We start from the raw sequence: 23,502 nt of genomic DNA on the forward strand, positions 1-23,502 counted from the left end.
GGTTTTTTTTTGGATATTCTCCTCAGGCTTGGCTCGGCGGAAGGGGGGAGTGGGGACTCCAAGGAGGCAGGCTGCCCTGCTGGTTACTGCTGGGGTTTTTCCCTGGCTGTCTTGCCGCTGCCTACTTCGGACCACCTTTTCCTGCTGTGCTGCTGCCTGCCTTGGATTTGCTGCTTCTTGGACGGGGAACACAGGGGAAGAGACTGAGTCCATCTGAAAGCCCACTGCTCGTCTGTTTCGCTGGAGAGGGACTGAAACTCACTCTGCAGCCAGCCGAGCTGTGACAAGGACACTTAAGTATAACCTTTTCTCCCGGAGGAAAACCTGCTGGGTTTTGTTGTTTTTTTTTTTTTTCTCTTATGGTGTTGGGGAAGTGGGTTGCACTAGTCTGTTTACATATATATATATATATATATAGCAGTTATCCTTCTTGTATTAAAATTCCTTTTCTTAAATTTGATAAAGAGTGGTGTGATTATTGTGGAGGAGGCCCCTCCCCTGCTTGTGGGTAAAACATTTTGGTTTTTCCCCTCAAACCGAGACATTTCTTGGCGCCCAACGTGTGGGGCTTGTAAACAAAGAAGGATAACTGCTATTTTGTGGCACCATGTGGGTCTTGAGCTTAGGGTTCATCAGGACCATCCTGTATAATATATTGGCTTTTTGTTGGTACAAATTCATGCCAAAAGGAGCGGCAGGTTTAAGTCTTATCAACAAATCAATGAGCAAAACTCAAATAGCCGCAATTATTATTGAGTTCTTACTCTGGATTTATGGTGCCATGAATTCGATGCCTTTGGATGTCATGTGGGTGGTGCTCTCCAGGCTGTTTTCCTGCCGCAACCTAAGCTGCTACCTCTGGGGATTCAGTGATAATAGTACGGACCCTTGGGAAGGAACAAAGGGGAATCTCTTCTCCCAACCCTTTGTCCATTCCCCATTCAAGTCTGCTACAACAGCTTTTGAGATGTTTAAATTCTCCCTGGATGCCAGAGATATCTTGCTCTTTATGGTTTTTCTGCAGGGTTGTATCCCTGCAGCTTACAGAATGTTTGAAGGTAGGGCCAGGGTTTTTCCAGAATGCATTCAGAAACCTAGCCCAGTGAAGGGGGAAAAGCGAGAGAATAAAACCCCTGATGCCACAGTGAAGGGAGAAAAGGATGAGGCTAAACCAGGAGGACAGGCCAAGCCTATGGAAGTTGCCCCTATTCAGAAAAGGAAATATAAGACCAAATTAGACCATCCAGCAGACGATGAGGGGGCTGCTGCACCTCCACAGCAAGCAGACCCAGAGCCTGAGATCATCACTGAGTCATTGTCATTTGATAATCTCCGTAGTTTGCGGAAAGACATTGCTCGACACCCGGGTGAGCCCATCCTGACTTGGTTGATCCGAGTTTGGGACCTTATGGGTGAAACCTTACAACTGGATGGTGCTGAAGCCAGGTTTTTGGGGGCTCTGGCCCAGGACGTGGCTATTGAACAGGTGTTCGTGAGGGAATCAAAGCCCCTTTCACTCTGGGCACGACTTCTAACGAGTGTAAGAGAGAAGTTTGTTTATAGAGAAATCCTGCAGGAACATCATATTAGGAAGACTTGGAAGACGATGGAAGAAGGAATTTTACGTCTGAGGGAGATGGCAATGATGGACGTGCTTTTTGGAAGAGGTGGGCAAGCCAATAATGACCCTGACAAGGTCAGATGCACACCACATATGTGGTGGGACCTTTCACGCTCGGGGCCAGCTGAATACACCGATTTCCTGGCATCCATGTATAGGGAAGAGAACCATGAAACAGTGGGCGCAGTAGCAAATAAGCTCCGGATATATGAAAGCATGACCCACAGCCCAATGCAGGCCCGTATTTCTGCTGTAGAGACATTGGTTGAGAGTCTCAAGACGCTGCCTGCAGAGGTAAAAGCGATCAGAGAGGAAATTAGGGAAAGTCTCCAAGTGGCACCAGTGCGAATGAGAACCTCTGAAGTCAGAGCCAGACGCCCCCCAGCCAGAGGAAGTGGACAGACCTCACGAACTGAGATGTGGTACTTCCTGGCCAAACATGGAGAAGACATGGGACGGTGGGATGGGAAACCCACCCGTGCCCTTGCAGCCCGAGTACAAGAACTGAAGGAGAATGGAAGAAGGTCAGTGAGAGTAAGTGCAGTCCCAGTTTCCCACGGGCAAGAATCTGACCCACAGGAGGGCACCTCCCAGGTGTACTCATCGAGAAAAGGTTCTGACCGCTATGACCAGGATCAGTGTTAGAGGGGCCCTGCCTCTAGCCAGGTAGAGGCACGGGACAACCGTGTCTATTGGACTGTGTGGATTCGATGGCCTGGTACATCAGACCCACAAAAGTATAAGGCTTTGGTTGATACTGGCGCTCAATGCACATTAATGCCATCAGGACATGTGGGCTCAGAAACTATTTCTATTTCTGGGGTGACAGGGGGATCTCAAGAGTTGACTGTGCTAGAAGCTGAAGTGAGCTTGACAGGGAGAGATTGGCAGAAACACCCCATTGTGACTGGTCCAGCCGCCCCATGTATCCTGGGCATTGACTACCTCAGGAATGGATATTTTAAGGACCCAAAGGGGCATAGATGGGCTTTTGGAATAGCCACTGTACAGACAGAAGGGATTGAACAATTGAACTCATTGCCAGGTCTCTCAGAAAGTCCTTCTGCTGTTGGACTGTTGAAAGTTGAGGAACAGCAAGTGCCAATTGCCACCACGACAGTGCACCGTCGGCAATACCGAACGAACCGTGATGCTGTGATCCCCATCCATAAGATGATCCGTGAACTGGAGAGCCAAGGGGTGGTCAGCAAAACCCACTCACCCTTCAACAGCCCCATCTGGCCTGTGCATAAGTCTGATGGAGAATGGAGATTGACTGTGGACTATCGTGGCTTGAATGAAGTTACCCCACCGCTGAGTGCCGCTGTGCCGGACATGCTGGAGCTCCAGTATGAACTGGAGTCCAGGGCAGCAAAGTGGTATGCCACTATTGACATTGCTAATGCGTTCTTCTCCATTCCTCTGGCACCAGAGTGCAGGCCACAGTTTGCTTTTACCTGGAGGGGCGTGCAGTACACCTGGAACCGACTACCCCAGGGGTGGAAACACAGTCCCACCATCTGTCATGGACTGATCCAGACTGCACTGGAGAAGGGTGAGGCTCCAGAACACCTGCAATACATTGATGACATCATTGTGTGGGGGGACACAGCAGAAGAGGTTTTTCAGAAAGGAGAGAAAATCATCCAGATCCTTTTGGGAGCTGGCTTTGCCATCAAACGGAGTAAGGTTAAGGGACCAGCCCAAGAGATCCAGTTCCTGGGAGTGAAGTGGCAGGATGGACGCCGTCAGATTCCAACAGAAGTCATCAATAAGATCACAGCAATGTCTCCACCCACCAGCAAAAAGGAAACACAAGCCTTCCTGGGTGCCATAGGGTTCTGGAGGATGCATATCCCAGCATACAGTCAGATCGTAAGCCCTCTCTACTTGGTAACCCGTAAGAAGAATGATTTCCACTGGGGCCCTGAGCAGCAACAAGCCTTTGACCAGATTAAGCATGAGATTGCTCAGGCTGTAGCCCTTGGACCAGTCAGGACAGGACCAGACATACAGAACATGCTCTACTCCGCTGCCGGGAATAATGGCCTGTCTTGGAGCCTTTGGCAGAAGGTGCCTGGTGAGACTCGAGGCCGACCACTTGGATTCTGGAGCCGAGGCTACAGAGGATCTGAAGCCAACTATACCCCCACAGAGAAAGAGATCCTAGCCGCCTATGAAGGAGTTCAAGCCGCCTCAGAGGTGATTGGCACAGAAGCACAGCTGTTTCTGGCACCTCGACTACCAGTGCTGAAGTGGATGTTGGCAGGACAGGCTGACTCTACACATCACGCCACTGATGCTACCTGGAGCAAGTGGATTGCCCTGATTACGCAGCGCGCCCGTATAGGAAAATCAAATCGCCCTGGGATCCTGGAAATCATCACAAACTGGCCTGAAGGTGAAAATTTTGGTCTAGCAGATGAAGAGGAAGAGCAGGTGACACGTGCGGAAGAAGCTCCACCATACAATCAATTGCCAAAAGAGGAAATACGCTACGCCCTCTTCACCGATGGCTCCTGTCGCATTGTAGGGACTAATCGCAAATGGAAAGCAGCTGTATGGAGTCCCACACGACAAGTTGCAGAAGCTACTGAAGGGAGAAGGTGGGTCGAGTCAGTTTGCAGAGCTTAAAGCCGTGCAGTTGGCCCTGGACATTGCTGAACGAGAGAAATGGCCAAAGCTTTACCTCTACACCGACTCATGGATGGTGGCCAATGCTCTCTGGGGATGGTTAGACCGATGGAAGAAAACCAATTGGAAACGCAGAGGGAAACCCATCTGGGCTGCCGATATATGGCAAGATATTGCCACCCGAGTAGAGAAGCTGATTGTGAGAGTCCGCCACGTAGACGCACACGTGCCCAAAAATCGGGCCAATGAGGAACATCTCAACAACCAACAGGCAGACCGAGCTGCGCAAGTGAAAGTATCACAGACAGATCTGGACTGGCAGCACAAGGGAGAGCTGTTCTTGGCTCGATGGGCCCATGATGCCTCGGGCCATCAGGGCAGAGATGCCACTTATAAATGGGCACGAGACCGAGGGGTGGATTTAACCATGGACATTATCTCTCAGGTTATCCACGACTGCGAGACATGTGCTGCCATTAAGCAGGCTAAGAGAGTGAAGCCCCTGTGGTATGGTGGGCGCTGGGATAAGTATAAGTACGGGGAGGCCTGGCAGGTTGACTACATCACACTGCCACAGACCCACCAAGGCAAGCGCTATGTGCTCACCATGGTGGAAGCAACCACAGGGTGGCTGGAGACACACCCAGTGCCTCACGCCACTGCTCGGAACACCATCCTAGGCCTGGAAAAACAAGTGCTGTGGCGACATGGCACCCCAGAACGAATTGAGTCAGATAATGGAACTCATTTCAAAAACAGCTTAGTTGCTACCTGGGCGAGAGAACATGGCATTGAGTGGGTGTATCATATCCCCTACCATGCACCAGCTGCCGGGAAAGTTGAGCGGTGTAATGGACTGTTGAAAACCACTTTGAAGGCGTTGGGTGGAGGGACTTTCAAACACTGGGATCAACACTTAGCAAAGGCTACATGGCTAGTCAACACTAGAGGCTCTGTCAATCGAGCCGGCCCTGCCCAATCAGAACCCCTTCACACTGTAGATGGAGACAAAGTCCCTGTAATACACCTGAGAGGTATGCTAGGGAAAACAGTCTGGATCAACCCTGCCTCAGGCAAAGGCAAACCCATTCGTGGGGTTGTCTTTGCTCAAGGATCTGGTTCCACCTGGTGGGTGATGCAGGAAGATGGAGAGACACGATGTATACCTCAAGGGGAACTTATCTCTGGGTAAACGACTCATATTACTGTATTTGTAAACACTTAATTATTTGAAAGAAAATTTAAGTTTAATGTAGAGTATCGGCATGGAAGAGAATTTAGGGGTGGATAATGTTGTAGTTTGGGATTATTATGTAAATTCTCTCCCCTGCCACTTAACTGCCCAGGCCAGCGGTTAACAAAAGAAGCAGTTAACTGCGATCGCTGGGGTGGGGGCAGGTTTGTCTCTTTTGGGTTTTTTTTTGGATATTCTCCTCAGGCTTGGCTCGGCGGAAGGGGGGAGTGGGGACTCCAAGGAGGCAGGCTGCCCTGCTGGTTACTGCTGGGGTTTTTCCCTGGCTGTCTTGCCGCTGCCTACTTCGGACCACCTTTTCCTGCTGTGCTGCTGCCTGCCTTGGATTTGCTGCTTCTTGGACGGGGAACACAGGGGGAAGAGACTGAGTCCATCTGAAAGCCCACTGCTCGTCTGTTTCGCTGGAGAGGGACTGAAACTCACTCTGCAGCCAGCCGAGCGGTGACAAGGACACTTAAGTATAACCTTTTCTCCCGGAGGAAAACCTGCTGGGTTTTGTTGTTTTTTTTTTTTTTCTCTTATGGTGTTGGGGAAGTGGGTTGCACTAGTCTGTTTACATATATATATATATATATAGCAGTTATCCTTCTTGTATTAAAATTCCTTTTCTTAAATTTGATAAAGAGTGGTGTGATTATTGTGGAGGAGGCCCCTCCCCTGCTTGTGGGTAAAACATTTTGGTTTTTCCCCTCAAACCGAGACAGTTTTGTATTAATCTCAGGATCTGTGAAATGTGTTATTACTGTGCTGTTTTGACTTTGGTAAAGATTCAGTCTCAAGCAGAGACAAGCCTGTTAGCTTAAAATGCCATTGTTTTAATAAATGAAGCTATCATTGAGGTAAAGTTGCAGAGAGGAATGCAGTTACTCAGACTGCAAGAGCAAAAGTTTCATGGAGCAAAGTGAAATGCTTCTGCTCTGCTCAGTGTGTGTTCATCGTAGAAGATAGTGAACTGGAACTATATATTTCCATGTATCTCACTGTGTAGGAAGGCTGGAGGTGCCTAAGCATGCTACAAATCTCCATTACTACAACTTAATTCTTTAAATCTATTTCATAAGAATGAGCTGATTGCCATTTTTACCTTTGATTTGTAACCACAGCTTTCACAATAGGGAGCACTGATTCATGAAGGACTTTGTTGACATGTAAAACAGCTTAATAACATGAAATAAGCTCAACTGGAAGAAAGTGAGCACTCTTTTAAGAGAGACACAGCTGGCTTCTTCCTTTGAAAACTAGTACACATAATGGCACCAGCCAGTACTGCCAGGGTTGAGCAACTTATATGTGAAGAAACTGAGTCTAATAACACATTTTAGGAATGCTAGAAGTAGCAGACATAGGAATTACAGACAAGTATTGAATGGCAAATTTGCTTTACAGGATCATGCTAGAACTAAGGCCCCGGAATTCGCAATTATATCAGACTCGTTGTCCACAGTGCTGTTTTATTATTGATGCTAGAAACATTCCAGTCATAACAAGACAATGAGAACTCAGATCTGCCTAGTTTTAAAACTTCTGCTGACAGAGCTCTGAGTAGCACTTTATTGTCTTCTAGCAAAACACTGATACACTGTGTGGACTCCGTTCAGTAGTAGAGAGCAATAAATATGCGTGCTAGGTAGAAGATTAAGACTGTGGATTTCCCCAAACTTATCACCTGAAATTGCCTGTGTGAAAATTAAAGAGTTGACAGGAAAACTGCAATTAAGTTGACTCAGGTGTATTTGCCTGTGCTCCGAATGAATGATAGGATACAGTGATAATGCCAATCATTGTAGAGAGAATTATAGAGTGGATGACAGAGTAATAACATACTCATTAAAATTACATTAAATCTATTTCTCAATGTTTTGAAAAACAAAGCATAAGACATCATTAAAACCACTCCTTTCTGAATTTTAAAATTAAGAAAAAGGTAAAGAACGGAAACAATTAGAGGGAAAACTTTTCATGACAAAACAATGGGAATTTTATGTACGATACTCAACACTTGCCATGAATTTTTAAAATGAACTCTGAGTTTAATACAGATGACGCAGAAATTTTATTCATTCTTATTCAGAAGAGAAAAATTTATCATAACTAATACTTATTTCAAATTACTTTAATAGAGAATCTGGACAATTAATCTTCCATGACTGTATATGTAATAGTCCAATTATGGTTAACAGCAAAGTTAACAAATTTGTACATTTTTAATAGTTTTATATTAATATTTTTATTAATTTTATCAAAATTATGTCATGATATATTATTTTTTCATTATGTATACTCACTGACACTGCTTTCTTAAAAAGTCAAGTGTTATTCCTAAACTCACTGAATTAATATAACAGCAAAACAACTAGAAATGCCTAATTAAGTATTTCAGTCATCTTTATTGTCACAGAGTTAAAGCAATATATTCTGGATTTCAAATATATTAAAGTAACTGATAATTCAAGTCACTCTACACCTGTAATTTAAGTTTCTCTGTACAAAATGGCAGTCTCTTGAAAACAAGATGAATTATTCAGAGTTTGTAATGAACTCAAAACCACAAATCATGTTTCAGTGCTTTCAAACTCTCAGTATGTTGGCTGAGAAGCTTGCTGTAGGTGCTAATTAATGGCTGTATTAATTGTTAATTAAAAAGAGTTAAAATAGTAGCAGAAATGAATGCAGAATACATACACACTTCCCTCGGTTATCCACTTTAGAAGAGTGACTGGCATATCGAGACAACTTGATATTTCTTAGTTTTTTACTAGACTTGGAATACAGACCTGGCCACTGGTCTTGGACTGGTCATGGCTTGGACTAGGCAGGTTTTTTACTTAATTCTCTGCTGGGAATAGAGAAGTGTGGGAATCTGAAATCCAGCTTACAGTAAAAAGAGCTAGAAATCTTAAACAGCAAGCCTTGGTCAACGAAGGCTGAGAGAAATTCCATCACCAAGAACAGAGGAAGGCTTGGTAATGCTCAACTTGAAGATAAACTGTCTCCTGCCTTAACATAAGAAAAGAGTCTAGAATGAATGTTATCAGATTGTGTTGTAATCCCCTGCAGTCTTCCCTCCATAAATTCCTGAAATTACCATAACCCTTCCTACCTATTAGCATGCGTCTCCCTGAAACCTTAAAAAGTGGTCAGGTGTTCAATAAAGTATTCCAGTTTTCTTCCCCATGCTGGGATCATGTAGTTTTTGACCGTCTCAGAGAAGTATCAGGCAATCCATTCCAATACCCCAGTTTCTGTCATCAGGCCACTTAAATTACACTAGGAAGCAGTTACTGCACTGCTTTGGGAATATGTAAGGGAAGCCATTCATCCATCCACCATGTCAAAGTTTTTCTGAGTTTCCTCCTCTTTGGGTCTGAGTCTGAGAATGGGTGAGGTAGCAGGATCAGGATGCAGGGAGGAAATTTCCCAATATTAGGGACTCTCTTCATTACAGATAGTTTTAGTTGCCCAAGCACAGAGTCCAGGCAACATATTGAAACAAAAGGAAACCTTCCCATTAGAATACCGCTGTGTGAGTTGTACAATTATAGGACAACAAACTTCAGTTACAACAGAAATCTCTACTGACAGTATGATGTCTTCACAGATAATAAATACATAGTTGCTTATCATCTAAGCAAAGTCTGTAGTTTAAAGAGACAGGAATACCTAAAGAATCATCACATATCATATAAGAAATTGAGATTTCTTAAAAAGTGATGGCAGGCTATAAACACAAGAGAGTTCAATAATAAACTTAGTGTTCTGTCAAATACTAAATTGCATACTTCTAGTAACAAGGCTAACATTTATTTCATGGCAATCTAATCCTCAGAAATTCCAAGGATGAACACATTTTACTTTAGAAATAATCACCAACCTTTACTTATGTTTCAGACTTTGAGTTTCTAAAGTGAATCATAAATATTTCATGCAAGTATTGCTCAGTGGTACCCATCTGGAAGAAGAGTATTTTCTCCTTTGTTGTTTCAAAAACTTTATTGACCTTACTGTCTGTCAGGTTCTGCTAAGAGGATTTTTGCCAAGCAAAATTTTAATATTGTGCTTGCCAAAATGCATCAACAGATTCTGTAAAGGGTAATCGTAAAACCATAGGGAACATTTAATATTACAGCTAAGACCATGGCATTTACATTTTACCTTTTGCTTACTTTCAGATTTTCTGCAGTTACAATAGGAAAATGAAATGCAGATAACACAAACACCCTTGTATAAAATTGTGAAATGCCATAGGCTTGATAATTAAGGGATGTTGTGACCTTACTGACAATATTTCCAAAGTAAATTTCCTTACTTAATAACTAAAATTTTGTGGAAAAATTCTTCTTAAACTACCTCATCCCATGGGTTTTTTTGTTTTGTTTTGTTTTGTTTCTTTTTCTTTCCTGACAACAGTTTTGTGAGTCAACTAATCTCCCCTAATTGTGAGATGCAAAGTCTTAATCACCAGTATTTGTATCAAGGTCTATAAGCATATTACATATAATTTAATTTTCTTTCCCATCCCTTCTAAAAATTCAGAGCCCTTTTGGGCTTCAACTCTTTATAAGGTGAAATCTAATTTATCTGTATATCTAAAAAATTCATTATCGGTCCTATTAACCTAAAAATAGTTTTCTTCAAAGCAAAGGGGACCTAGAATGATCTGATATTGTCCAGCTTACCACAGCTATTTGGGATGATTTACCATGGACTGAAATGTTATAGAGAATTTGGAAAAGACATCTAATCTGATGGTACAACAGAACTCCAACACAGGTAGTGTACGAAAAAATCCAGAATAAAAACAAACAAACAAACAAACAAACAAACAAACAAACAAATAATTGTGGCGGGGGTATTATTTCTTTATTTCCATACAGAAAATATCTAAAGTCAAAAGAATTCACAAAAGGGTGCAAAAAGGAGTATCACCACAGACAAGGTCATATGATTAACGTTGAAATTTAATCTTTAGATTTTATAAATGTTTGAAGCAGAGCAGACACACAGAAAGTATATCAAATGGTATATAAACAATACCATATATGTTACTTTGGTAAGTCAAAAGGTTCCACAAAATATAGTTAAACTGAAGGCGAAAACAAGAAATCTTTGCTGAACTGTCCTTCCTAGTTAACTTCCAAAGAACTCTTATTCCTAATAGTACCAACTCAATAGTATTAACTTCTAGCATTTCATATCTTTGAAGGGTCATTTATCTTCCCTTATATCTCGCTCAGCAATCCTTTTCTACTAAGTGCTATCCACACACAACACTTCAACAACATCCAGCCACAAGGCAAAAGTTAATCACTAGACTAACAGGGGGCAAAACTCGGCTACACAATTGGGTAGTATTTCCCAGCACTACAGGATCATCACATTTCCATGCAGTAAATCCAATGACTACAAAGTGGCAGAGGAAATTCAGAAGTAATTTTGATTTATCTCAGTATAAGCCACTTAGGTTTTTGGGTAATTTCTGCACTGCAGTGATCAAACTACACAGCCCAGGTATTTTAAACAGAGCTTAGGCAAATACATATATCTATACTCTGCGTTGCAGGCAAGGCAGCAACTATACTTTACATTTGAAAGTTACATTCCTTAAAGAACAGAAAGAAATTAAAAGTAAGCACTTTTTCCCACTACATATGTCATTAAAAAAATCCTATTTTTAAAATGAAATTATTCAATACTCCAGTCTGCACCTTCAGTAGTATATTTATTTACAGCTTGTTACATTGAGAAGGTTCATCACTTTTCCCTAACCACTCTGCCTGATGGACTTGACCAGAAGGGAACTATGGTGAACTAGAGGAGGCTACATGGTAAAGAGGATAGTAAAATAGCAGGATATACCATTATTCATTTAGTTAGTTCATCAAGTCTATCTGTCTTGGTCCAAGCCAAAAATATTTCACCTGAGGTTTCCCTTTAAAAATCACTTACCCATATGGAGTCTGTTACCACATCTGTTCAGAAAAATAGGTCACAGATATGTAAATAAGGACATTAAACCCATAAAAATAATCCACTCTGCATGCATAATTTCTGACACCCCCCAGAAAAGATGCTGACCTCTAGAGCTGTTAAATTTGTTAATAGATGGCAAAGATCCAACAGTGGAAAAAATTATATTTTGTGCGAACAATCTACAAACAAATTTATGGTGACAAGCAAACACCACCAAAATATTTATACATAAAGACGTGCTGCAACTGCTGTTTTAGGTGACCTGTTTTGCTTTGTGCAGCAGCAGTGATTTCATCTATTTTTACACTATATTTAGACCAGTGTTCTTTTATTTCCTTAACACCACTCTACTGATATGATGACACAGCATTCACCAGCACACCTGCAGCACACATGGATATATCCAAAGCTGGATTCATGCCTTTCAATTATAGATCCTACATCTGGTAGATCAGATCTAAGCTCAGACATTACAATCCTTATTTCAGAAATTTAAGTGACTTTCACAGGCCCTGTGCTGACTTCTCCATATCCACCCTCTGAATCCTTCTCAAAATCTACACAGAAATAGTAGTGTACCTAGCTGTAAGATTTGGTATTTGAAAGACAAAACAGTGAATTATATTAGCTGCCTTTCACTGCTTGCTGTAAATTTAGGAAGCTTTGTCTTTCTTTATAAACTCTCTAAAACAATCTTATACCATAAGCTGAGCTTTACAATGGCTCAACTGTAGTGGACTTCAAATTAATATTAATATAACTATTTGTATCATGATAAAACATTTCACTACATTGAACACTGTCAGCATCCCTTGTGATCCTCTTAATCTAATCCAAACACATAAACTGCTATCCTGCATTAGAAATTTATTCCAGCTACACTGAAGAGGTTTCATTTCAGCTGCTATTTGTTTCTTATTAAAATAAAACAGCCTAAGAGCAGTAATGCTGGAAAAAGGATCCATGTTTGCTCAGTATGCTACAAATTTGGAGCTGGCACTTAAAGTGCAGACAGACAGGAATACAAGGAGACAGGGATCCAAATGGCAGCATGAAGCAAAATAGCAGCTTAAGTACTACTGTTACTCAGCTAATTTGTAAGATTTTTTTTGGTTGGTTGTTGTTTTGGGGATGTGGGTTTTGTTTGGTAACAGCATTTGTTTAAAAGACAGTACTAGGAGAGAAAATACACTGTAGTAGTCATCGCTTTAGGGATTTTCTGTCATATGAAAGACAGGTAAGCTTGAAATACAGATTTTAGTACCCAGGACAGGACAGCCTCAATTCACAGAATCACCCAGGCTGGAAGGAAGATCTGTAGTTCAATTCTCTGCTTAAAGCAGGGTCTGCTCTGAATTTAGACAAGTTTGCTCAGAGATTCCTTGATTTGTATTTCCCAAGACAGAGATGGCCCCATGTCTCTGGACAACATATTCCAGTGCTTGCTGGTTGTAACAATTATTTTCTTCCACTTTCCAATATCCAGTTAGAACATCTACAAATTGACATACCCTGATAATACTCAAGGGTGTTAAGAGAGCTGGCTGATGTCATTGCAAGGTCACTCTCCAGTATCACTGAGAAGTTGTGAAGATCAGGGGACATCTGAGAAGGCTGGAAGAACTCTAATGTCATCGTCATCTAAAAGATGGTCTTAAAGGAGAATCCAGGAAATTACAGGTCCATCAGACTTACTTCATGCCCAAGACACCTATTCCCACAGCCCAGAGTGTTAGTGACCACCTTTGCTGCCAGGGTTCACAATTGACTCACATTTAGCAATTTGTTCTCCAGGGCCCTAAGCAGAACTGTTCCCCAGTCAGTCAGCCAGTCCCTCTCCATATTTCTATAGGAGGTTCACTTTCAAGGGAAGGACTTTGCACTAGTCCTTGTCGATTTTTATTAAGTTCTTGTTTTTCCATTACACTGTTCATTCTAATCCCATCCGAACAGCAATTCTGCCCTTGAACATTATCAGTTGAATTTCCTACTTTTCTGTCACTCAAAAACTTGACAAGGGTGCATTATGTCTCCTGCTCCACACCACTGATAAAAGTATCAAACAGGATAGGCCTCAGAACAGACCCTCAGAGGAACTCCACTTCTAAACATTCTTCAGGTACAATATTACCTACTACATTTTGAACCCAATGAGCCAGTTTTGCACTTCTCTGGTAGTCAATCCATCTAGAGTGCAGCAGTGCAACATCCTAACACAGAGAGATGTTCAGCAGACCATGTTGAAAATCTTGCTAAAGACAAGGTAGATGGCAACTGCTGCCATCTTCTCATCCACAAATCTACTAATTTCATAGAATGCTAGAATACTTTGTGTTGGAAGGGACCTTTTGAAGATCATTTGGTTCAACTCCTCTGCAATAAGCAGGGACAGCTTCAACTAGATCAAGTTTCTCAGAACTCTGTCTAAACTGACTTTGAATGTTTCCGCGGATGGGGCATCCACCACCTCTCTGGGCAACCAGTTCCAGTAGCTGACCACCCTCACAATGAAGCATCTAAACTAAATCTATCCTCTTTCAGTTTCAAACCAGTACTCCATTTTCTAACACTACATGTTTGTGTAAAAAGTCCCTTTCCAGCTCTCCCATAGGTCCCTGTTAGGTACTGAAAAGCTGCAATGAGATCTTCCTCATGCTGATCAACCCTGAGTCTCTCAGCCTGTCTTCACAGATGTCCTCCAGCCCCCTGATCATCTTTGTGACCCTGCTCTGGACTCACTCCAACAGGATCATGCCTTTCTTGTGCAGAGGACACCAGAGCTGAATGCAGCACTGTGAGATACTGGATTCAAATCTCACTGAATTATATATTTGTATGGGTTAGAGCCAACTAACTGTGAGTGTGCAGGCGAAGGGCTGGGCTGGGCTGTGACTGCAAGCACATGAAAAGCTCTGCTCAGTGTAGAAGGCAGAGCCACATGACCAGGGAAGCCTACCCACAGCACACCCCCTGCAGCCCGTGATTGACTGCAGCACCACTCACTTTGGCTATGGGGACAGGGAGTGGCCAGTGAACCAAAGGTCCCACCTGGAGGGAGTGGCCACAGTGACCAAAGTCTACAGACTGGCACATGCGTTGGGCTCTGGCCTGTTCTCCTTGAAGCCATCAACATGTGATCTCCTAAGTGGTAACCAGATTTTCTCTCCCCTTTCTGTCTCTTTATTCTTTATTCTCTAAATCGCTCTTCCTTTATTCTTCTCTGCATCTTGTGAGTAACCTAAACACTTACTTTCCATACCTCACTTAAATTGCATCAAGTTTGTGTTTGCTAGGTATAACAAAGGTTCCTTACTGTAACAATGCTTGTTAGTCCTGGTATTCTGTTGTAATGTGTTTGTGAAATTCCATGTTATCTCTGTAAAACCCTTTTTGTCAATACACCTACATTCTCACTAAATTAAAAGAAATCTCTAGTAGTGTTTTTTTCTGGATGTGAATTCAAGGTACCAAAGAACCAATGACTTTACGAGCATTTGTGTGGGTGAAATCTCTTGAAGCCTGAAATTAAAATGTACACCTGGTAAAGCTCGGGGCTCGTGGACTGGGTTGTAACAAGCACTCCACGTGGGGTCTGACAAGGGCAGAGTAGAGGGAAAGAATCACTTCCTTCAATGTGCTGGCCATGCTTCTTTTCCATCATACAAGGCAGTTAGGTTGATCTGGTCCAATTTGCCCTTTGTAAATCCTTTGTGGCTGTTCCCATGCATGTTCTCCTTCAGTGGTCAGAAATGGTTTTGAAGAGGACTTGCCTTGAGACATTACAAACAACTAAACAGAGGTAGACTGGCCTGTCACGACCACTAAAATCTGGGATGAAGACCTGGAAAATTAATCAAAAGGATCTCAGTAGTCTAGATCAATGGGCTGACAGGAACCTCATGAAGCTCTCCAAGAAAAAAATCATGTACATTCAATGGAATAGACAGAACAGAGAGAAAGGAACAAAAATGTTCTTTGAGATGTATAATAGAATTAAAAATAAGAGTAGCTCTAAACAACCTGATCTAACTTAGCCTTGCAATGAGAAGCAAATTGGACCAGATTCTAAAATTCTGTTCCACCCTTAGTTTTTTCATGATTCTGTGACAAATAAATAAAAGCAACTAAAAATTGGCTGGAATAAATCAAAGCAGGAGAAATAAATGTATTTCTCTAGTAGCATTATGAATGACAACAAGATAAGAATAGAGGGGAAAATGTTTCATGATGAAACACAAATAAATAAAATAATGAAAGCCCTCTCATAAGAGCATAATGAAGCATTGCTATATTAAATTGGAAGATATGTAACTTTATCCAGTTGGTAAGTTAGTGTATGTAATAGGAAAACCTTTGGCTAGTATTTCTACAGGTTATTTAATGTAGAATCTACTTTCTTATGAAAGATGAAGGAGAACTCCATAGTTAAACATGATAGCAATTTGACTTTGGTTCCCCTCTGGCACAAGCATATCTTGAAGCAGAGGAGACAAGATCAATATATGATGCATGCTCCTACCTTGCAAATGATGCCTCAACAAGCATCGTCTCTCCTTTTGTTTCCACATTTCTCTCGCTCTTGGTGTGTGCTTGTGTTATGTAGCTATCTGGTCTGGGTGAGTGCATTTTCTTGGGGTTTCTTTGTTCAGGTTGCACATTAATACAAAAAACACATAAACAACCCACTCCCCCCAAAAAAATTCAAATCAAAATAAACAAGCAAACAGAAAACCAATACCATCATCTGAGATCTTCGGAGTTAAAAAACAACTATCTGAATGAATACATGAGGAATTCAAAGTTGTGAGAACTAGAAGTCAACTTATTTCTCTCCTGTCTTATTCTAAAGCCAGCATGAGGGGCAAAGGATAAAACTGGGACCGATTAATAAGATGGTATTGCAAAAAAGGGAAAATTCCAGATCTCCTAGAGAAAACATTTTGTTTTAAACTACTTATTCTGCAGCACACTACAAATAAAACACTGGCAGAAAAATCATGGGGAATCTTCTCAAGTGTACATCTCAAATGGATCTTTTCAAATGTAAATTCATAGAAAAGAAAATTCTGTCCAAAGGTAGAATTAAAACAAAGTAACTTTGACTCCAAGGTGGGAAATAGTTCTTTAAGATTGCAGTTACAACAGTAGATTTAATTGCACTGAAGAATAGTTTTACTTCATTAATGACATATTGTTGAAGAGTTGGGAGATGGACAGAGATATAAGCTCAGCTGAGAAAAAGTCTTTCAATTTAATTTCATGTTGAAAAGATAGTCCCATCTGCCTACTGTGTTGTATTTGAAATTATCTATTTAACAGTATTACGAATATTTCCCAGCAAACTTCATGCTCTATATTCAATAACTTTTATTTCATTTAAGAGTTTTAAGCCTAGCTATAGTTGAACTTTTTAAGTGTCAAGATAGTTCAAATTGGCAAAATGCATTTGGAGACCAAAATTCAACAAAATTCAATACCTCGTGTACTTTAATAGAAAGTCTGAAATACCATAGCCTTATTCTCTGCTGATTCCAGAACACAAATCTTAATTTCCACATCTTCAAGTGAATATGTTCTGCTGGACATGGTTGATTTGCCATAATTTTAAAATAGGCTCTGTGAAGTCTTGTGGGAAAATTCAGGAATCAATCTGAAATCTTATGTTTTAGTTTTAATTCTATTAGTTAAATTTACACTATAATCCACAGTATGGAAATACATATTTTAATAAAAAGTATTCTAGTTGAGCATTTCATGGTACTATGTTAGTTTGCACATGTACCACTGAAAGGAAGAACGTTAACGACAGTGTGGAAGTATTTAATTTTCTTTCAAAATTTTTTATAGAAACTCCCACCAACAGACTGTGCACATTGACCAAAGATACTAATAAGAAAAGAGATGTGAATACTGTATTTTGGGGAGGGGGCAGCATAAATTATGTCTTTCAACAAACTCTTGCTTCTTCCTTGAGTTTAGCTGTGTTTATATGGACTGATGAACTCAATTGAACTCTAGAAAAGGTAAACAAGACCTTCCCAGGCAGATACATCAGTTCCTGCGTGTGAAGATTTCCTGATCATGCTTTTACAACCCCCAAAGGATCATGTATGAAACTATGCCACTATTGATGCAAGTAGGCTTTTGTGACAAACCCACACTTCAGGTTGAATCTTGGCCTGTATGAAAACTGACTACATAGTTAAAAGCTGTGAAGTAAACACATGTAGACAGAGCTCCTTCATATTCCCCAAAGCACTTTCTCTATCACAGCAATAACATGAAGGGTAGGATTAGGGTACTCATTAGGGATTAAGGTAAAACTTCAGGGAACCAGAGACAGCAGATATGACACAGGGTGTGTTGATATAGACCTGAGTCCAGGAGTGACAGCTGGAGGTCATCTGGAGTGCAAGAGGATGTCTAAGGTGACTCAGTTAAACATGCAGATAATCTCTCTGTTGTCATAGAACCATAGAATGGTTTGGATTGGGAGGGACCTTAAAGATCACCCAGCTCCAATCATCCTGCCATGGGGAGGGATGTCATTCACTAGGTCAAGTTGTTCTTGGTGCCATCTCATCTAGCCTTAAATACTGCCAGAGATGGGGAATCCACAACTTCTCTGAACAGCCTGCTCCTGTGCCTCACTACCCTCTCAGTAAAGACTTTCTTCCTAAAATCTAAATCTCCCCTCTTTTTTGTTTAAAACTATTCCCCTGTGTCTTTTCATTATCTGCCCATGTAAAAAGTTGCTCTCCTATACTGTGAGAGTCTGGAAAGAAATTTAGGACCCTTCAGTTTTTAAGGACACATCTAAATAAAAGTTTTGTTTAAGATAAAACTGACACTGGAATGGGAATTATCCATCAGTAAAAATTGTACGAGGCAGTTAAATGCCTCCCTGACATCCGATCCCGTCAGATCTCAGAAGCTAAGCAGGATCAGCCCTGGATTAGTACTTGGATGGGAGACCTCCTGGGAAATGCCAGGTGCTGTAGGTTCTAGTCCTGAGGACTTCACTGGCACCGTCCAAGCTCGCTCAGCCATGGCAGATGAACCTCAGGACTGAAACGGTGGGGCCAGTTCTGCGCATGCTGAGCCTCACCTAAAATCCACTGCGCAGGCTGGAAGGGCACACCCACGTGGGGACAGCCCTTCCCAAACCTTCGTTTGCGAAGCCGAGCCACACACACACAAAAATTGTACAGATTCTCTAGTGCTCAAATCCTTCTGAAAACCATGTACTCCTTGCTTGTTTTAATTAATCCAGCTCTTTGCTTTATTCCTGGAGGCCAGTTTATTCATCTTGGGACTCACAGTGGGAACTTCCCATCTTCTTTCCGCTTTGAAACTATCATCTGATCCTTAGCTGAAAAGAAATTCATGCCTCTTCCCAGTCCTAGTACATGATAAGACATGTAAAAATCAATAATCACAGTAAAATCACCTCTAACTATGGGTTCCTGAGCTTAGAGAGAAATGTCTAAATATCCCTGGTTAGACCTTTTTCACTTGCATATCTTTCTCTTAGCACTACTCTATATAGAATGTTCAATGAATTGCTAGAATAATGCATATCAGTTTCTCCTTGTAACAAGAATTTCTTCTTTATGCTTGTTATTTGCAGAACCACTGTCAAGTAATCCTACATCTTTATATGCCTTTTCTTTCTCTTGGTTAGAAGCTAAAGGAAAAATAAGAAAAAAAAAAGGAAAAAGAGAGAGAGGCTGGAGTAGTGCTTAACAGGAAAAGTTTTATACATGAAAGCACAGCTGTGATTTTTACTTCAGATTCACAGTTCAGTGTAGTCTTAGGACATCATAAAAGTATTTTACCCTTTTTAAGCTCAGTGGTTAGCTTCTGTTGAAAGGCTGGGTTACTTCAGTCTGAATTCTGCTCTGAAAAAAGGTTTAATCAGTGGTTACACTGCTCTGTGTTGTGAGATACATATTTGGGTGATAAAGCTTTTACACTGAGTACAGCTGTATTCAGTCAGAAACAGGTCCACCTGCCAACAAATCCTGTCTCTGATAGTGTATATCTCCAGGGGAAAAAAAAGAAAATAAGAAAAGGGCAGACATTCTGTGACACCACACCTACATTTCCTCTCAGATAACAACATGCAGCTTGAGAACATTGAGTAACAGGTTATCTTTGTGTTTATCAACACTTAATGAATGTTCCATAAGTTTCAGTAATTCATTTTTAACTCATCTAAACTTCTATCATATGTATTATTTCATGGCTAAAATTTGTACCATTTAGTGACACCTCTTCCAGGAAAAAAAAAATATATATACTTACTTCTTACGCTTTGACTTAAATTACCTTAAAAAATAATTTGTTTCTACTTTGTTTCTGTATTCAGAAAAGAATGAATAACTATTCTCCTATTCACACACTGTCATGGTGCTCATTCTCCATTTTGTACCCAGTCCAAAGCTTTCAAATCTGTTTCACTTTTCTCTTGCGGAAACGGTTTTACCCTATTTATCCTACTTTTTTGCCCTTTTCTGTACCTTTTGCATTTCTAATATTTTATTATTACAAACAGTACTGCAAATAGCATTCAAGATGTGAGGGCAACATGGATTTATACAGCAGCATAATGATCTTTTCTGCTTTCCTCTCAATTCTTTTCCCCGTTCTCAAAACTCTATTTAGTTTTCTGACCAACAATAAACATTGAGCTGATGTGTTCAGGGTGTGATTATATAATGACTCCAAAATCTCTTTCCTGAATAGTAATAGCTAATTTAAAGATCTTCACTGTATATGTAAAGATGGATTGCTTTTTCAACCAGCACTACTTTGTATTTGTCAAAAGTGAATCTCACTTGCCTTTTTAACATCACTCAGTCAATTTCACAAAATGTACCCTGTCTTTTTCATTCAGATTCCTTATTTATTATTTTGCATAAATTTAGCATCATCAACAAACCTTGACACCTCTTTCTCTACTTCCTTTTCCAGACCAGTTGTGAACAGTCTGCTGGAGCACAAACCCCTGTGGATACCTACCAGTTAATTTCAGCCATGGTAGAACAATCTAAAGAGGGTCCTTTTGATCCAATTAGCTACCAGTGAAAGGATGTTCCCTTTTATCAAATGACATCTGTGTTTATTTTCTTATGTGTTTTATTTTCTGTTTCCAGTGCTTCACTTACAGAGATCTTTGGTATATTGCTTTCAGTACTGATTTTTTTCTTTTTAAATTCAGAAGGTGTGTTAGTGGGGTAAGTATGAGAAGATATCCAAAATAAACTGGTGTTGCAGAAGACTATGCATAGATTATCTGCACTGTGTAAAAAAATTCTTGTAAATATCCTGGGTTTCTGTAACAAAGTTGCAGTTCATTATATTTTCAGTTTGTTACCATTGATCTGAAACTTTTGTTTGCAAGATGGACCTTTGCTTCACACACATATGCTCACATATGTATACCTTCACACTGTAATTAGAGCAAAGCATTGTATGCTCTTCTTACTAACCCAAAACAGCTACATAAAAGCAGGAATTCAATTAGAACATCTGTGTGAGGCAATGTTTACACCTAGGTAGTGTCACATACTGCGCAGGAGAAAGCACAAAACATACTAAAAATACATAATCTTTACTTTTCCCCAGCTATCAATTCATGGCTCCATTCAAGCTTGAAAATTTCCTTTGAAGACAAAACATGTTCTGCAAACTGAGCATTTTACAATCAGCACTCTTTTGATATGCACACAGGTATCTCTGAACAAAATGGTGGGGTAGGGCCTACACTAGGAAAAAAAAGTAGTTTGTGGCAAGTGAGAGAAAGCAAAGAATAAACTGTGGTATTAATGTCTTCAGCACCCTGTATCCAACTGAAGCATTGTGTATTAGGGACCAACAGGCTCACCTGCAAAGAGCCTGGTAAGATGGAGTGACAAAACTCTGCTCAGATGAGGATGTCCCCACTAAACTACTTGCTGCTGTCTTCAGACAGTTTGACACTGATTCAAACTATCAGAAACAAATACCACTGCCAGTCTGAGAAGCTAAGGAAGCTGGGGAGGAACGGGAGCTACATATAAAGTAACTGGGTTCTATCAGAGCAGGGGAAAATCAGCATGAAAACAGTTCAGTGCAGCTTTGGAAGGGAGTCTCTGTAGAAAACTAGTTGCTAAATAATCCTGCATTTATTTATTTATTTTTACTAGGAGGAATGCATTAAGAACATAAGGTAGATATGCAGAAGGTTTTCTCTCTTTTATCAAACATCTCATTTAAATTCTGTGTGTGTGTGTGTGTGTGGCTTGGCTTCGCAAACGAAAATTTGGGAAGGGCTGTCCCCACGTGGGTGTGCCCTTCCAGCCTGCGCAGTGGATTTTAGGTGAGGCTCAGCATTTAAATTCTAAAGCACTGCAAACTTTCATTAAAATTCAGCTGTTGCCAGGAATTTCAGTGACAAAACTATGACAGCTGACAACAAGGATGTTCTTAGTGAGGTGGTCTAAGCTATGCTGAAGATTCTTGCTCTTAGAAACAGTTTGATCAGACTTTTTTTTATTCCCCCTCCCATTCCCCATTGCACTGAGTGTTGCAAAAGCTGATTTGTGATTAGACTGGACAGCCTTTCGAGGTAGGACTCCCTGCATATTCAGATCACTCTGGAACAAAAGCACAAAACGATCCACAGCACTACCAAATAACAGAAAAAAACATAGACAATAGTGCCATGGGCACACAGCTGGTAAACAAAATAGTGAGAGGGACTAAGTGAAGAAAGAACAAAAAGAGGTGTATATATCAGAACTGAGCCATGACAGAGCCCTTCCATCTTATTTCTCTTACTCCATAGCCTTTACCTGTCTCTTTGTCTGGTTTCTATCTCTGTTCTTCCGAGAGTCAGATTTTTGCTGCCAATTAGGCTCATTAGGATATCCTGATAGACCCTGCCGTTGCCCAATTAAACTAGTTGCCGGATTGCAGACAAAAATGCAGGTGACCCTCGCTGTCTGAAGTCTCTGCAAAGATTGCAAGATGATCTTCCCGTATATAGCAGAGAGTGCATTAACTGTTTAGGTGCTAGGTAAGCATGGCACAGGCTCAGAAAACAATCTTCTTTTCAGAAGAAATTGCTTAATATACATTTACTACTCTTACTCCCACTGTGAAAAGTAAATCACAGGTTCTTCATACCAGGATCCCCTGTTACTCAAAGACAAAAATACATACATAAGAGCCATACATCTCTGGGTGTCTTTTTCAGATATAAACATTTAAGTGTCTATTTATTAGGTCTTTCCAACTCTGTAGTCCTAGACAGCTGAGTAGGTACAGTATGCTCTCATCGGCCATGTGTTAACACATGATTAATTTAACAGCTCCTGAAAACTGACTGGAGGTTCTTGATCATAACATTTCTATGTATAGCAGAAGTGCTTTAGCTCTTAACATCCTGGAATTCTGTGTTGCTATTTAATCTTTTTGTTTCATGTATTCCAACATACTTTCCTTAGAACATGTTATCTTTGATGTAACAGGGAACAACTTTATGACAAGTATCCCCCTACCAGTGTCAAGAAAGATGGCAGCACTTAACAGGAACTGTTCTTATACTTATTCCAGACTACCATATAGCACAAGATTTTCTCTTTTCATATCACCTCTTGCTGTCCCTCCTGGGATCAGCTTCTTTTCTACATCTCATTTTCTCAATCTAATAATCATGAATCCTCCTTCCAGAAAGCAGGGTAAAAAGCACAACCTGAGATTTTCCCCCTCTACCCTGCTCTTGTGAAATCCCGACTGGAGTACTGTGTCTAGCTCTAGTATCCCCAGTACAAGAAAGACCATGACCTAATAAAACAGGTCCAGAGGAGGGCCATGAAAATTGTCAGAGGGCTGGAAGACCTATTCCATGGAAAAGGCTGAGACAGTTGGAATTATTCAGCCTGGAGAAGGCTTCAGAGAGCCTGTGGCCTTTCAGTACCTAAAGGGGGCTTAAAAGAAAGATGGGTCGAGCCATTTTACTAGGGCCATTTTACTAAAA

Source organism: Pithys albifrons, chromosome 4 (genome assembly GCF_047495875.1).
Source record: "Pithys albifrons albifrons isolate INPA30051 chromosome 4, PitAlb_v1, whole genome shotgun sequence".
In the NCBI taxonomy this organism is placed as follows: Eukaryota; Metazoa; Chordata; class Aves; order Passeriformes; family Thamnophilidae; genus Pithys; species Pithys albifrons.